This window comes from Arctopsyche grandis, chromosome 6, assembly GCF_051622035.1.
Source record: "Arctopsyche grandis isolate Sample6627 chromosome 6, ASM5162203v2, whole genome shotgun sequence".
NCBI classification, from domain to species: domain Eukaryota; kingdom Metazoa; phylum Arthropoda; class Insecta; order Trichoptera; family Hydropsychidae; genus Arctopsyche; species Arctopsyche grandis.
In genome coordinates, this window is record NC_135360.1 from 6,957,716 (window position 1) to 6,976,161 (window position 18,446).

The following is an 18,446-nucleotide window of genomic DNA, read 5'->3' on the forward strand; positions in this document are numbered from 1 at the left end:
GTTGGACTCCAGCTGTGATAGGCTTGTCTTCATGTCACTGTTAATTCGTAAGTTTCTGCTATCTAAAAAAAACACTTGCCACGTGCGTGCCCATAGCCCAGCTGATCTGCGCCCTTTTTTTCTGTTAGCGTTTTGCCCGTTGACATTCAATTAGTGGGTATGGAAAGGAATTGATATGCAATTTTGATTGATTGATTGATCAAAGTTAAAACTTTTCATCGCATTGATAATCAAAAAAACTTTCTTTTAAAAAGTTTCAAATTTGGTCTGGTAAAATATGAAAATGTGATGCACATTTGCGTTTAAACGACGCTATATGTTTCATTTTTTATCCGTTGTTGAGATATACATATATGTTGTTGAAGAGGGATGTTTCAAATCCCCTGGACATCAAGAAAAACTAATGCTTCTATTCTACGATGGCTGAAAGTTGTTGACATTTCACACCCATCTACTTATATTTACTACTATACTTTAGTTCTTTAAGCACACTGTGAGTTGAGGCAAGGACTGTCTGGAAAAACTGGTCTCCGTGGGTAGTGTTTTAAAGGACGAGGAAGATCACCGACAAGATGAAGTAACCAGATAGAGAAGCTGCTACTGAAACAGCTGTGTTGTCGAATGTCGTGGAGAACCATAACTAAGAAATAAATGCTAGCTCACACTTCAAATTTAGCTAAAAGGTTATTCGAAGATACTTGTATTGTCAAATTAACATAAGACAAGTCTTTCTAAATTTTTCAGAAACTTTTTGACCATGTATATAGGATTCAGACCGTGGATAATTCGATATCATTTATTTATTTGCATCATTTCATATATAAATAAGAATTTTTCCCAAATTATTGCAATCTTTTAACAGATCGAATGGAATTAAATTAGTTTTTTTTTTATAATTGACGAGGGTTTTGACCCGTTTTATTTTTGACTGTCGTCGATTCATTGTAACCGATTGAAATTTGTGTTTGAACTTTGATCACATTGCGTGCGTACTGAAAATCAATTAATTTTATTGTTTGTTCTCGTTGCAGATCTGTGAAGATGTCGAAGTACGCCGAACGACACCGATAACAGATAGCTTTTAAATGGTATGTATTGTTTTTATTTATTAAATTTAATTTAGGTCGGCTTTTTGTGTCTTCGCTCCCTATTTATACAATACATATGTATGGAGCAATCTTCGATTGCTATATAAATAATTTTCCGTTACCTTTGTGAAGGTCATCTCATCATCCAATGTTGTTAGTTGTTTTATTAATTCACTATCTGAGTGTGTTGCCGATAAGGTGACCCAAATCCACAACTTGCTATAAAGTGTCAAATTGTTTTGGGTCGTAAAATTTAATATCCATGTACGTATCATGTGTTGACATTTTATTTGTGGCAAATACATAATTCAACTGTAGAACTTTTCTAAATTTGACATGACATTTTTCGCTTGAAACCACACCTGACCCGCAATGGATCAAGTGTCTTTACACTAGTTTTGGTATTATACATAAGTAGATGTGTGTGTATGTATGTAAATATGTAGTAGGTGAGTAATATTATCTCAAAACTCTTTGACAGTATCTTCGAAAATATCGGGAAAAGCGGAAAATGCCGGAAGTATAATTTTCCCTACCCCAAATGCGTAACGGATATACTTCAACGTATCACATATTGTATCACTCTATCTAAGATTCTCTAAGAATATATTTTAAATGCTTTGTTGCAGTGTTTTGTTTTTTTTTTGTAAATCTTTTAAAATTTTATAAATTTTATATTTGCTGTCTTGTCAAAAATTAATCAATAGATAAATTCGCATCTATGATAAGGTAGTGTATTAATGTCAGGAACGTGTGGCTTCGAAGTCGCATGCGGCTCTTTGTATGATAAGTGCGGCTCTCAAACTATTCTTTACTTCATCATCATCATACACAGCCATTCGGCATCCACTGCTGGATGATGATCTCCCCAACACGATTCCATTCATCTCTGTTTTGATCAACTCTCATCCATCTCATCCCACACATTTTTCTGGTTTTGCGGACCAACTATAATGGGGTTTTTCTTATTTGGCCTTTGTTCGAAAAGGGTTCCTGACCACTGCCCTAGATATATAATTTTTATTATATTATCTGGTGCAAAGTAGTTAAACAAACGTCTCGTTCTTCGACAGAAATGTCTTTCAGATTATATTCGTTAGAGGGGTGGGAGCCTTAGGTTGAGGGCTGTATGAGTTGGTATATTTTTTAACCCTTTGAGTGCTGACGACTTTTCTGTTGAAAACCCGCCACACTGAAAATTTCGCCAACATATCCAACTAGAATCATTTAGAAATCCACTAGAAAGCAGGTATAAAAATTGTAGCTAATCAAAACAACCCTAGATCACTATCTTAGATACGTACCGCCGAGGATTTCGAGTTTTGTAAAGCTGTGTTTAGACTAATATATCTTGCAACAATATATGTAAAATAAACAAAAGAAATCTATTAATTTTTATTTTTATTTTATTTTATTTATTGAAAAATCAACAGACAACAGGATGTACATAGATATGTATAAAAAACAAATAGTAAATATATAATATATGTAACATCTGAGTCCAATAACAGATTTTTACAAAGATTATAAAAAAAATGAAAAAGAATAAGGAAAACAAATGAAAAAGAAAAGAATAAAGGCTATAACATGACAAAGTATGTAGAACATTGCATAATTAAACTATAGTATTAAAATATTGGAAAAAGGTTATAAAATATAATATAAGAAGAAATTGAAATTTACAAATATAAAACAAATGAAAAAGGTAAATACAAAATAAACAAATGAAAAGGAAAAGAATGAAAGCTATAAGATGATTAAATAGCACATTACATAACTAAACTAAAGTATAAAAATATTGGACATATTGGAAAAAGGTTATAAAATATAATAGAATAGGAGAAGAAATGAATCAATCGGTCAAGATTCTCTTGATGTTAGACCTGAATTGATGTAGGGAAATACCAAATAGATCAACCCCATTCAGCTCTCCGTTAAACATACGATAAACGCGCTGCAGATAAGAATATTTTTGGGAATTAGTATTGAAAGTATCAAGTGAAAAGAGTGCGACGTGTCTAGAGTACCGAACTGAATTAATGAATGTATTTTTCCAAAACTAGTTCCATCTTCTTCATTGTTGTTAAAACGTAATGCTCACAATCTAAATGCCAAGTCAAAATCTAAAATACTCAACAGCTATGGATTTCCATCGGGAAATTCTGCCATGGTTATAAATTCAGAAATTTCGGTGTAAACCAGTCTTAATAAACGTTGACAAGTGAATGACACGGATTGCACGACCCATGTTCAATGCTACCTGGAAAGGATTAGCGGGTAGTATTCTTGTTTACTTTGTACATGCTCAAAATACAACGCCTATCGGCGTTTTTCAGTTCCGTGGACTTGTTGGCAAAACGCCGATTGGCGTTGGTCAGCATTCGAAGGGTTAAACGACTTTTATAATAACAAAATTAGTATCTTGCAATAGAATGAGATCTTAATTTTTCCAAGAGAATGTTTTTCTAAGAAAAATTTTTTTTTTCCAAATTGAAACGAATTCTGTATATAATATTTATAATATATTTAGATTTCCTTATCAGAATTTTCAAATTCCATTACTATATTTGTATGCAAATCAGTCAAATTATAACCGGACAGTCAGTGAAATCAAACTAAAAGGGCTTAGAGATATCATGCGATTCCGTCTTTATTGTTGGTCATTCGCGAGTATTGACCCGAGTGCATTCAGTCAGATCGCACACTTAACGAACTGCTGATATTAAGCTATTATATAATTGGAACCAAAACGTTCGTAATATTACGTACAAAATGGAGTCTTTTTATGACTTCAATTAAATCTAATCGTACTAAACGACCTCCCACTATGCATTTAAGCATTTAGCAGCTTTATAGAATCGATCGACTCTCAGATTGTAGGAAAATTTTGTGACCTTTTCGCGTATTGAAATCCTCCCATTTTCCAGAGCAATTAACAGCGGCCTTTCTATCCACCCACCCACCCACCTTAGTGTAGGAAGAGAACCCACGGGACCCTCGCTTTGACCTCTTTGCGATGCTAACGAGAGGAAACGATCACAAAGACCACTCACATATAGTACATTCTCGGAACGAAATCGTTTGTTTCCTTCAACGCGCTAACTTTCCAACTTTGATAGAAGCGTTAAAATTACGCGCTCTCTCTCTCTCTCTCTCTCTTATCTACTTATTTATTAAAATTTGATTTCGAATTTGAAGTTGAAATTATACTTCGCGCCGCCACCCCACAGCCACCCACTCAAATTTAATTATGCGAAGTGCGAGACGAGCGGGGGATTAGAGGTTCATTATGTGACGCAAACGAACCCCTTCCCGACCGCCGTTAATTATTCGAGCAGGTGCCAACCTCTTCTCCATCTCCCCTCCCCCTTTTCCGCCTACCCGTCAAACTCTGCGAGAGGTGTTCTGTAAAAAAAAGTTTTTTTCTTTCGTTTTTATCGTCACTTTACGGTAATAATTGCCCCGAACACTTTCCGCTTCGTTCGTTCTCCCAGTGGCAGTTTACATCTTAAAGTAAAATTAATTTTTTACTTAAGTATAATGAGGGTATTAAGGCTTGTCTTTTGTATGCTTTTTAATCCGCTTTTATAAGATCAAAAGGCGTTTTGGGTAATTTATTTATGATTTTAAAAATGCGCAGTGTCATATTTTGGTACTATAGTAATGAAGCGCTGTTACGAAGTTTGTTAGTGTAATGTTTATCCAATTTCTCCGTTGGATTATTTGTTATCTTATTTACCTTCGATTTGTTTTGTTAATCGATTAAATTTTTATTTACGATTGAAGTTAATTTATTGTAGTGAAATTATATTTTCACTGGCGTTTTAGGGAATTCATATTCCGAATATGTACTTTACATATCTTAAAGTGATTTGATACTAGCAGTGAAAGTATACTTTCACTGCTATGAAAGAATTCATATTCCGAAAACTTTCAATTTAATTCTGATACTTATATTAATGATGTGTCTTCTCTTTACCTTTACCTCCAGCAAAAGTTTTTCAGTTTTTTCGACATATTCAGTGTATAAATGTTTAATTACATCAGAAGGCGAATTTTATGATGTTTGACTGACTTTTGTAGTTTGTCCAAATACAGTTTCATGTGGGGACCGTTTGATTTCCTGAATCGAATGCCTTGTTTTTCACAAATTATGAACAGTTCTCAGTCGTACAATTGGTGCTGACGCCATGTTTTCAATGTCCTGATTTGTGTGATATGCTTTCACCGACTGAGTTGGCGAAAGTATACTTTTACTAGTGAAAGTATAATTTCATTGATAAATACAGATTCACTGTAAACAAATTTTAATTATAGTTGGTCGCTTTCGCTAACTATATTTCATAATTTACAATTTAAATTATAACATCTGGAATATACTATGTATAAAAATGTAGATATGTTCGTAAACTGTACAAATTTACAGTTTTTCACTTAGGACCACCATATTTTGTATAATCTTATGGTATCATAAAGCGTAATATTATCATAGATGTAGGACCGGAAGCGTACTTTTTCCAGGAAACAGTGCGTTTTGGGTCTATTTTCCAGGAAACAAGGCAAACTACAAAGCTAGAGTGCAAAAAAAGGGTTCATCATAAAAATGAACAGTGCACGGCGAACAATGAACAATGAACGGCGCAAACTTGGTCCGCTCTTTAGTTATCATTAGACACCGGACCCACAGCGCGCCGTCCATTGTTCAATTGTTGTAAATAATTTGTTAAAGGTTCACCGAACTTTTTTTTGCAATCTAGCTTTGTAAATAGAGCCAAACCGCCCCGATCCCTGGAAAAAGCACGCTATATATCCGTAGCCTAGTTATTATAAAGCATAAAGGTGTTCAAAGCAAGATAGGAAAAAATAATGCTTTTTCTTAGAAATTAGCAATAATGGCCTTTTTTGTGCAAATACCAACTAGCGTTAGCCGAAGTCTAACTAAGTAGACTTCGGCTAACGCTAGTTGGTATTATTACAAAAAAGGTCAGTATCGATAATTTCTAAGAAAAAGCATTATTTTTTGCTATCTTGCTTTGAACACTGATAGAACGGTCTATTGTTATTTGCAAATGCAACTACAACTAGCCGTCCTTTAATCATTAGACGGGTTTCGGTTCTGGTTTTGTGTGATTCGATAGTGATTCATATTCTAAGACACTTCATCGCAGGTCATTACATCGCTGCAACTTCATCGCACTTAAATTTCATAGCAACGAACTTCTCATCGCAGTAGCTTTTCATTGCAACGACTATTTCATCGCAAGCACAACTCGCTGATAGATTTCATGCAAATATTTTTCAATTATATTACAAGCAATATAAATTTTCAAACAGATTCTAATTTATTATTTTGTTGATTTCAGAAGGAAGCTTAAAAATTTTCAATTATTTTTTATTAAAAAATAAATTTTCACGGTGATTCAACAATACCCAATATATGCAGATCTGTGACGCAGTGTTTTCTATCTCTGTCTTTTTATCTTAACTTACTTTAGAGATGATACCAACAAGTGTTGAAATCCTCATTAAAGTGTTGAGGTATGGATTTGAATGAGCCTGACAAATCAAATTTGAAAATGGCGGCAAATAACTGTAATATGTACTTAGTATGTAAAAAATATTAAAAAATTGGGCCATTTGTCGCATTGGTTGTCGAAATTAGGATTGTATTTATGTACCTGGAAATATTCTTTCATATTATATTGGAAAATAATTCAATTCGAAATTTTTAAATCGTGAGTCGGAGAATGTAGTGTGAGTCGCGTTTTTTTAACGACTCGCCTTGGTTTCAACGCTAACTTTAATTTCTTTTCGTTTATGTAACAATATAAGTACCCGTCAGTCATAATGAATAGCGTAAACTGTACATTAGTAAAAAGTCACGCTGTGTATATTTTTGTGCGAATGCAAATTTCAAACGCTAATGATGTTATGAATTCGGTTTAATTTGACAAATGACATAGTTGGTGTCGCGTTTATCATATTTATTTTATAAATACACAGTTCAATCGATTAAACCGCCGTATTGTATTTATTTATATTTCGCGCGGCTATTGTAGTACGCCACTGTGCATGCACACGCGTACATAATTCAGTATATAAATATTTATCCGCTTTAATTAATCAATGCAAACATCGAACGTCGAGCGAGGTGTATTTAATGCTCGATTTATTCGCTTCGATTTTGATTAATCGTCGCGTTTATTAGCGGTTTATATAATTCGCACTGTCAATTTTATTTTTGCAAATCAAATCACAACATTAACATATGTACATATGTATGTATGTTCGGTATCTATTCGGTGCGAATGTCAGTTCGCTTTAATTGTTGAATCACATCATTGTTCATTTATAACTTACTAGTGTTGTACCCGATGACATATTATTATCCAGCAGTTTGGCTTAGTGGTAGCGTATATATTTAGCACCACTGAGGTCAAAGGTTCGAGTCCTCGCCACTGCTGGTTAGATTTGGGGGTTTTGTGACTCCAAATCATTGCTGAAACGGTTCCTGAAAATTGGTATATTAGATCTAATCCTGTTGTCACAAAAATCTGCCTGTGTATAATTTGTAATAATTATACACAGTAATCTGAAATCTATAGATATCTCTATAGACATCTCTATAATTTCGTATTTATTATATGTATAAAAATTGTATACAAAAAAAAAATCTAAAAATAATCCATAGATGTCTCTATGATTATTATTTCTGATTAATTGTTATATTCTACATATATATTCTGATTGTATATGTATGTATTACTGTATTTCTGATTTCTGATTGTTTACGTATTCTGTATTTCGTTAACGTACACCCGTCGCATTGGAGCAAATCTGTAATGGCGAGTGTATATTGATTTGTAACAATAAAATAAAATAAAATATCATCGCATGGGTGTTGGCATATTAAGTTACTAAATAAAAATAAAATTAAAAGAAATTGGTCGTCGATCATGTGGTCGATCCCCACGTGGTCGAATTTTTTTGAAATACCTTTTAAATATATTTAATTAATTTATGTTTAATTGTTTAAAATCTACCTACCTACCTAAATATAAACAATATAAAAATTAATTAATTAAATAAATACATTTTCAATAAATAGCGGTAAATTCTCTGCTAAGCGGAAACATTAGTAGCGATCAGTATATATATATATATATATATAAGTTTTTTTTCTTGTTGTATTCGTATACACGTTTTGGCAGTGGTTTAGCTGTCATATGTATGTCGAATCGAAACGCCTATTATTATACGGCGAGCGTTATCTCAGACAGACAGACAGACATACGGAATAGCGATATTATATATGTATATAATTAGTTTTTAGTATGGTTTTATGTTATGGTACTTATTGCATTGTATTACATACACTAAGGCCGGAGAATCGTTTGTAACATGCTCGCGAACATTTCGCCGAACCGCTCTGACTTTGTACAAGTGTCACAGTGATCGTCTCATGTCAGTGCTCATATTTGCTGAAATCGGCTATTCGGCGAATGCTCGCGAGCATTTAACGCAAACCTTCCCAAAACTCACCCCATATCGTGTTTTCGGTGATATTTTATTCTTGTGTTGAAATAGGTTTGACAGTGATGGATAACGGTGATTCCCATATTTAAATAAATGTATGTTAGGAGAAACTTACGAATTGAAAATGACATGAAGACAGCTGGAGTCTAACCTAGGCGTGCCGTGCCGCACTTTTGAGCGTGTTATTACTATAAGTCTATGAGTATTTTGAATATGAATCGATATTCTGATTAGCATGTTACATACAGTCTGTAATTACTTTTGATTTAACACTGCTTCTTTCCGTATGCAGATAGTCGAGTGTTGGTCACACTATATTTTATACGATAATAGTGACTAATATGTACACCGGAAATGGCCACTTTCTTCCAAATTTATCGAACACATAACATAAATATTTCAATAAACATTTGCATACGTATTCATTCGCCCACGTTCATTATTACGATATACGCTCAAATTCGTTTCGATTTGTATTTTTTTTTCAATACTTTAATTTGTTAATAGCAGCAACAAATTACTGTTGTTTAATATACATGCGTATATATACTAGTATTGTGCTCGTTGATGTTTCAACGGGTAGTTTTGGAAAGGAATTAATACACGAACCACTTACGAGGCTTTTTCCGCTAATATATTTTTTTAATTCGCATCGCCCTTTCATTCTACGCCAGCGCTCCTCTCATTCCATCCCCGCACGCTCGACCGGCTGTCCACCTACAAATGAGCTTGTATATGTATCTTCGTCAATGGTGCCCGGCCGTCTACGTACGTATTTTTTCATATAAGAGGGGGTTATTATTAATATACCAATAATAAATCAGCAGAATAGACCAGTGGTTAGTGTATAATGCTTTGAACAACGTGGTCACGGGTTCAAACCCCCCTGGTTTCTGCTAGCCAGACCCTGGATTTGTGACCCCAGGTCGATCATTTCCTATCAGAGTTTGCCAATTTATCTGATTTTCATTCCAACAAATTGGCAACCTTACCCATTTTCCCGCAAGTTTCGAGTTTTTAGCAATCGAATTTCGCTGAATTTTATACAATGCTGCAAATTTAAAAATTTGATTATAAATATCTCTGTGAAAGTTAATTGATATGTATTTACTTTGTATAATACTAATAATACTATATCAAATGTACAATGTTTCTGGCTAGGAAGGCGTATTGGGGTTACCTGTTAGGCATTCCTGGTATAAATAAAAAATAAATTATAGCAGACTCGTCGCGTTGGAGCAATCTGTTAAATAAATATTATCATCGGAAATGCGAATGTGTGGACATTTTCAAGAAAATCAAAAAATTGTAAGCGACTACAAATTTGAAACTTCGCAAAGGGAATTCACCCCCAGTTGGTTCCATTCTAAAAATAACATCCAAAGAGCTTATCAACATTTAAAGATAACGATTACATGCCTTGCACTTGCACCGATACGTTGAACTTTCACACGCTCGTTATCTGACAATTGAGGCGTCAACCAATGGTACCGGTGTTCGCTTGCAATGTGCTCGTATTCGCAAAAGTTTAACGGTGTACAGTTGCATATTGCACGCTCGAAAGTGCATTAAAACTTTTTGATTGCTTTGCATACGAATCCTTCCCCAAAGACGTGTGTCATCGTCGAGCTGTTTGTTATAATTTAATGAGTTATGTTTATGCACTTGGCACTTGTGTCGATGCAGGTCTAGATATGTGACCTTAGTTCGTTATCAATTTTTACGAACGCCAGTCACGAATCGTTAAATCATCATCCGATTATGATGCTGATGATGCAGTTACACATCTATGGGTGTATTATGATATCATCTGCTCTTGTGGAACATGTGCAATCGTGCGTACGAACATGTGTTTAAAAGGTCGTTTAGATAAATAATACAAATGGTGTTTGTACTTATTTTGTTTTCGTTGTTAGTGGGTAATTTGGCGGTTTTATTTTTATACATTTTTTGCATTAGTTTTCAGTTTATGTAGATTGTAACGGTAATAAGTTCTCGAGATAGTGGGAAACTTTCTTATTGTCTTGTTATGATTAAGTTATAATTTTCGGGTCACAATATAGTAGAGTTGTAAACCTGGTGGTCTACATATCTTCAAATATATTGAAAAAGGCATCAATAAGCTATGTATGTCTCCAATTGTTCATTTTGTGCGCAACTTGATTCGCATGCGCTTATCGGATGTAGTGCTTGCGCTTTAGGGCGAAAACGCACGTACTTGTATATACAGTCGATATATACCGATGTATATCGATAACGGTAATTCCCATATTTGGAGAAAAAATAAGAAAAAACGGGTGCCTGCCTCTCCGTGTGTTTTCGCCCTTAGAGTTGAACGGACGCGGTTTGACGGATTGCACGGAAAGCGCACTCACTCCCGAACCAGTCAGGTATCTTGCAACTTTTCGTGCGTCATGCCACACTGAAATCAGTGGAAATAATACATTTTATAGAAGATTATCGCAATTTTACGCGATGGGACTGAAAATAACGCTTTAGAAACTTTTGGGAAAACAATATAATATGAACCCTGAGGAAGTGAAGAAAAAAGTGTTTTCAGTCATATTATTGTAAAGAGAAAAACAGTCAGTAAACATAGAGAGTGGCGCTGGCACTGATGAAACATCAATTTTCAGTCAACGGAATTGAACAAGTGTGGTCGGTTGATTGCTTGCGTCACGCACACGCCGTAAGGCATGCATCATATTGAATGTTGAAATGAAAATTGAAAGCGAACGTTGAAGACGAAGTGGAGACATGGGTAAAAGGAATCCTAAACGCCTAACAGGTACCTCCACGCGTGAGTGTCAATGAGTTTTTAGAACCTATTGGTTTTCGTCTAGTAGTTTTCTCAGATTTGGTTCGAAAGATTTAATAAAACGAAGCCATCGCGTCAGAATATCATTGACAATTGTAAGTTCAGTCGAAACTAAAATACATTGTAAAGTAATAGTAAAGGACCCGTGTGTCTCCGTGTGCACAAATACATCTTTGTCTTTATGTCTAGACACCGGATAGTCACAGTGCTATCCATTGTTCCATTGTTGTAAATCCTTTGTAAAAAAGGTTCGGCAAACCTTTAACAATGCATTTACAACCTTTGAACAATACGCGGCACGGTACCTTCTGGGTCCGGTGACTACTTATGTCTTCGTGTGACATAAGTTTTGTTGTTTGACGTTTGTCTTTAGCGCCTTATGTCTCCATGTGACGTTTTTTAACCAGTACTTTATCTACATAATTTGAGCAACACCTATGGTATTAAACTTGTATATATTTATATAAATGTACAGATTATAAATTTGAAGTCATATTCAAATAGTGGTGACAGAGTAGGTAGGATGGCTTGGCTCATTTGATGAGGAACCGTTTCAACAATGAAATGAGATAAATGGCAAACTCTGATGGTCATAAATGGAGTTACAAATATCCAAGTATGACCAGCAGTACTATAAAAAATTCCGAATAAGTTATTTTCAATAGAGGTCAACCCAGGGCTTGAACCCGGGAACCTCTCGATGGTTAGCATTAACGCAACCACCGAGCTATATGCACTTTATGTTTGCTGGGAGCTATATTGCAATATGCACTAAATAGCTCCATCTAAATTTTGATTTCATATCAGCAATAATGAACATTTGATTTAAAACCGAATAAATCATTGAAATTTTTCGACAGTCTAACCGCAGACCGTATTTTTTATATGCACGTTGAAAGCAAAATTCAAGTTCTGTCCTTTGGAAACCGAACCAACCGCTGGGTTATAAAATCGACCATTTGAACCCGGCTTTGGTTTTAAGGTTTCGCACTTAGTACTTAAAAGTTTCTGCAATTAGGTCTGTGCGACCGCAGGCTAAGGTCGTTATGTGTGAAGTTTGCTCAAGTTGGAGTAAAATTTGAATGTCGGTAAGTTGCTAGGGATGCGCGAAAAGTGTTAATATTAATTATATCGTGGGTGTATAATGTGCTTGTTAAAACTCCAGAGAAGCATTCGAGCAACAAGTGTCAACATTTATGGATGTACATATGTATGTATGTATGTTTCATTTAGTCTGAAGAAGTTGTCTATATATGTACAGCATGTATGTAAACAGCATATTTTTCTTGTATATTCCTATTTGTCGAATTTGTTAAAAATATAATTGCAAACTATCAAAATAAGAGACAAATGTAATAATCTGCGGTCAGCTCGCCTCATCGTCACATTCAATATCTACCATACATCCGGTTTGTGTTATTTACGTCAAATATTAAGTTAAATCCCAATTCAATATACAGATTAATTATATAATAGTATGTATGTAGACGGGTGCTATCGCTAGAGTTAGTTATGACTAAGAATTTAGGGGGTCGAACTAGGCGATTGCTTTACATATAATATTTTAGGGAATTGCTATCTATATATAAAAAAAATCGATTTTTATTTGTCTCTTTCTCTGTGTCGTTTGCGTTCTTATACCATTCAACCGATTGCGATGAAACTTACATGCATTATTGTTAGCATTTTATATCATGAACCAGCAAATTCGAAATGCTACAAAACGGAAAGTTTACCGTTTCAATGAAGTCAGATAAATTGGCAATATCTGATAAGGAAACGATCGACCTGGAGTCACATATCCAAATTCTGGCCAGCAAGCAATGGGCCAGGAGCGAACCCATGACCATTCAGATGAAAGCATTACACGCTGACAACTGAGCTATATTGCTAGTATAGACGCAATGAACGAAACCAATTCAATAGTTTGATTAGCCAGCAGCGTGGCTCGGTGGTTGCGATGATATAAAGCACCGAGATGTCGCCTGGTTCGATCCCGTGAGCTGACCTCGATTAAAAAGAATTTATTTGACCGAAAATTGACCCAATTCGGGACAGATAAACTTATACGATTTCACTCTGTGTATTATTTTCGATATTTCGCAAATTCGACGCACGCTATCGTGTCCTTTTGATTACATTGTTCGACGATCCTTTGTTTCCCGTTACGGGATATTTCATTTTTACTTTATTTAAAAGCTTTTTGCCCTCTTTGATCCCAAATGGAACGCAATTTTCTCTCCCGTTTTGTGCTTTATTTTTTCTGTTCCCACTTGATTCTCTTTTCGCGTGTAGTATATTGCATTATATACAAATGTGCTTTTCATCTGAACTGATGCAAAGCAACAGTTTTTAAAGTGCTTCAATCGTATACATACATAATTTAGCAATATTAATAATTAATCGTTACTGTATTGTGTGAAAGCATAATGAATGTTTTCATACATACATTTTATTCGCATTGTGGAAAACAAGTGCAAATATTATTTGAAGTAAAAGTTTTGATGCTTTCGTGTGTGTTGAAATTTCCCTTCGAATAGGTGCATTTCTACAAATTCCTCTCGGTTCAATAACGAACCAGCGCTCGTCAAAGTTTGTGTCGATTTTGCAAACTTGCACTTTCAACGTTTCAATGTATTTAAACGGTAAACGTTTTCAATGAACTCGAATGCTTTTGGTATGTGTGATTTTGCACAGGTTTGTGACCTTTTAGTTCGTAATGTCGTGCTCAATGGTCTCATCTTTAATGGAGACTTTTATATGTTCTTTTTTATGCTTAAGTAGATAAACTAAATGGGTTGTATGTAAACCAACAGAATAGACTAATAATATAATAGCATATAATGCTTTGAACAAAGTGGTCACCTGTTCAAATCCCACTGGTATCTGCTGGCCAGACCTTGGATTTGTGGATCCAGGTCGATTGTATTCTATCAGAGTTTACCAATTTATCTGATTTTCAATGAAATGGTTCCAACAAATTTGCAACCTCAACTATTTTCTCGCAAATCTTGAATTTCGCTGAATTGTATAGAATGCTGCAAATTTACAAATAGACATTATATTAACTAAAAGCATGCACATGTATTTTCGTTCATATAATGTCACTAGTATTACGCACGTTGATATTTCAGCGGGTGGTTTTGGAATTAAATTGATACGTGAACCACACCCGAGGCTATTGTCGCTACGGTTTCAGCATGCACAGCCAGATAATTTTATAACATTTATCTGTGCACAGCCCTTTGCCGTCAATTCGCATCGCCCCCTCACTCCACCCCCGGCGCTGCCCCTTCACGCGCTCATCCTGCCATCCGCGCACAAATGAGCATATATGTACATAAATTTGTCTTCGTCAGTGATCACGGTGCTATCTCCTACATTCTTATGAACTTCTGATAATTGTAATATTTATTTTTTGAAATCTGTATACATACATATGCCTGTGCAAAAAAACACATGCATGCTTCCTTTCTGTTTATATAAACATATATCATAGATTTACCACTATTTTTATTCATCTTTTATTTTTTTAACCATTATGGGCTTAATAATTACATCTGCTATTCAACCTCGTTGGATTCATTGCCTCAATTTTACAAAAAAATTATACATATGTACATTCGATGCTTTCGATATTTTAAACTTGATAAAAAAAAGAAGCGAAATTTATAAAAACTTTGCCGCATAGCATTTGTAAAATTCATTCCAAATTCTGATAAATTTGTTATTTATTTAATTTCTTTAAAAAATGGAACTTAGATGTTAACAAACAAACGTTCACCGGCAAAACGCTCACCGACATAATGTACCCGATAGAAGTTTCACGCGTCAGAACGTTCACGGATAAAACATTCACACAAAAGTACGTTTACGGTACAAAACGAACACCCACAAAATGTTCACCCGTAAAACTTTATTTCTTCCAAAAACGAATTTTTTTTATAAAAATAAAAAAAAAAAACGGTCAAGAATGCGATGAAACGCGTAGTAACGAAGATTTGCACATTATCCTTTCACAGATTAATCAACATTTGCAAATTAAATAAGCCAGTCTAGTCGGAATTTATTCACTAAATACAAACTTTATCATACGAATTTTTGATTTCTACATATTATCGTCTTGTAGATGAACATTTTGTCGCGAAAATATTTTGTGGGTGTTCGTTTTATCGCGTGAACCTTTTATCGAGTCCATTATGTCGGTGAGCATTTTTCCTGTGAACGTTTGCTCGCTAAGCCGTTAAATTTCGTATCGTACAAAATCCAACAATGTATTCGAAATGTCAATAAATAAATCATCGAAGAACTGTTTTGTCACTAATGTATAATGTCACAATCAGTTTGAGAATGTGTGGCCACTCATATGATTCATCGTAAAACCCCATGTCACTTGCATGAGGGTGGTGGTAATTCCCCTTCACTCAATACTCACCACCTCTACGGTCAAGCATATGATTTTCCGTATCAAATATTTAACCAGAAATCACATTACTACGGTTTCCCCCTCCTACAAATTGGACACACATTGCATTACATATAATACGTATGTTCACATACATGTCGTTACACTCATTTGTAAACTTCCTAAATCCATTTTTGGTCAAAAACAATATTATTGTATTATCTTTAAAAAAATTACAGACAGTATTCGTTCTATTCTGAACAACGAATTCTTTCATATTTCACGAAATCGGCAGCTACTTTTTACAAATTCATGAAATATGCAATGGTCTTGTGTTTTTTTTGACAATTTCATGAAATGAGCAATTCCACAAATCGACTATTCTCATATAGAGACATGTAGTATACCATGACAAAAACCGAAATTTGACCTATCAATCTGAGTCGATTCAATGTGTCTGACAGGAAACTTGCTCGCTCGTCCTTACTTTTTGCCGGATGATTAATGCTAATATCATCAAAGTTCTGACAGGATATAATAGTGTACATATAATTTTTTTACAATCGGAAATTCGATAGTGTTTATAATACGCACGTATTAATTTTCCTGTTTTTAAAATGTTTTCTATATAATTAACATATGGGGGGTTTTATATTGTATGAATTTATCTAAACACTATCATTTTATTAGAAATGTCCACCGTCATATCCGTCTGTGACTACATTAATTATCGTTTTGTTCCGATTTACACTCATCAGTTAGTTGTCCACGGTCATTGCAGTAGTCCTGGAATATATTCCAATCATCATGTGAGTTTTTCAATACGTATGCACATATGTATTGAATTGAATTTTCATCAATGGACCTAGTTGAAAAATTTCGTCGTATCAAGGGATCGTTAAATAAAAAATAATCATTGATTTTGAACGCCTACTTTTTCAAAATTATTGTTGAGTAAATCGATCGATCGGAGGTACAGGAAATTATTTAAAATCAATGATTTTTCATCTAACATTCCCTTCATACGATGAAAGTTTTCTGTTACATATGTATGTATGTACATACATACATATCATAGTATGTATGTTCATACATTATCATTTTTTATTTTATCTATGTACGTAGTAACACTATATGAAGTTTTGTGATCATGAAAAAATTCGAACTCGAGATTTTGACTTATTCTAACTCAGAATCGATCCACTGATCACGTTTTCATGATCTGGAAAAAATGTGTGCGTCTGTGAATTTTGGGGATTTTTTTACTAACCTCTTATTGAACACCGTTAGTCCTATAGTATTTTTATATACACCATTATGTCAAGTAGATCAAAAGTAATTTTTGTCTAGGCTAAAGAGGTGATCTACGATGTTAAGAAATTCTGTAAATAGTATGTATGTATGTATGATAGGTTCGGTGATTAATAGTCAAATGTGAACCGGTCACAGGACAACTGGTCGCTCTAGATCGGTCACACGTGATCACCCTTCACACTAAAACTGGTCACGAGAAAACTGGTCACACCCTAAAATCGGTCAACCAGTTTTCTCGTGACCGTTTTTAGGGTGTGACCAGTTTTAGTGTGACGGGTGATCACGTGTGACCGATCCTCAGCGACCGGTTGTCCTGTGACTGGTTCACATATGACTAGTAGTCCGTTTACCGTATGATAATTTATTATAATCTAAATTATTATTTTTATTTTACCGTCATATAAGTTTTCCATTCTCGGATGTATTATGAATTTAAGTTGACATATGTTTATGTAATGTGACGTTACTGTGATATAAAATTCATAGACAAAGTTGAGGCTGTCGCCTCGTTACATAGCATGTGAAGCATCGTTGCCTGTAATTATCTGAAATTAATCCTCTTATTCGCCCCTTGAAAAGCACTCGCTCTCCCAGGTGACGTTATTCCCACGTCAAAATTGTCACTCGTTGACGTCAAAGCTGAAATATAATGCAAAATAATTTATATACGTATGTATTTTTGTTTCAGACCTCCCATTATTCTTGAACCCCGACGTGTAATCTCCACATTAGGATTTATGGGATTGAAAAAGTGCACCGGGATACCTTCGATTGGTGACCGTTTGAGCAGAGGGAATCAGAATTTCCCAAAAAAAGTTCATAGGTATATTTCATATCTTTTATTTATGTGTACATATCGTCGGCATACTATGAAAACTCATTATCTTTATGTTTTTTTGATTTATATTTTACCATTATGCCATTACGTGTTCAAACCCTTAGCGACACATGTGGTATTAAACTTGTAGATACATACATATGTAAATTATAAATTTGAAATCATATTCAAATTGTAGGTCGCATAGTTTTGTCAATTTGATGAGGGACTGTTCGGACCCGGGGCGTCATTTGGGGAGGGGCTGGAGTAGGCTGCCCCCCCCCCCAGATTTGAACGGAACTATCCACGTTCTCTAATGTTTTATTATGAATTTGAATTAAAATAGAATATTGAAATTCTTTAGAACACTTTCAGGTATAAACACGTCGATTTTTCCCAGAAAAAAAATGTTAACTCCCAAATATATTTTTTTGTTTGTCTTGCTTTGAAAGATTTTTAAAAATTATT

At 34.6% G+C, this 18,446-nt stretch overlaps 1 protein-coding gene across 1 annotated transcript in view; it reads left to right on the top strand.

Annotated features, from left to right (window-relative positions):
• Window positions 1-1,031: 1,031 nt before the first annotated feature.
• Window positions 1,032-18,446, top strand: part of tty (tweety) — a 28,531-nt gene continuing 11,116 nt past the window's right edge. Inside the window, exons 1-2 of the mRNA XM_077432816.1 lie at window positions 1,032-1,088; window positions 17,850-17,984. The gene's annotated coding sequence lies outside the window, so the exon portion shown is untranslated. The remainder of the gene's footprint in view (window positions 1,089-17,849; window positions 17,985-18,446) is intronic.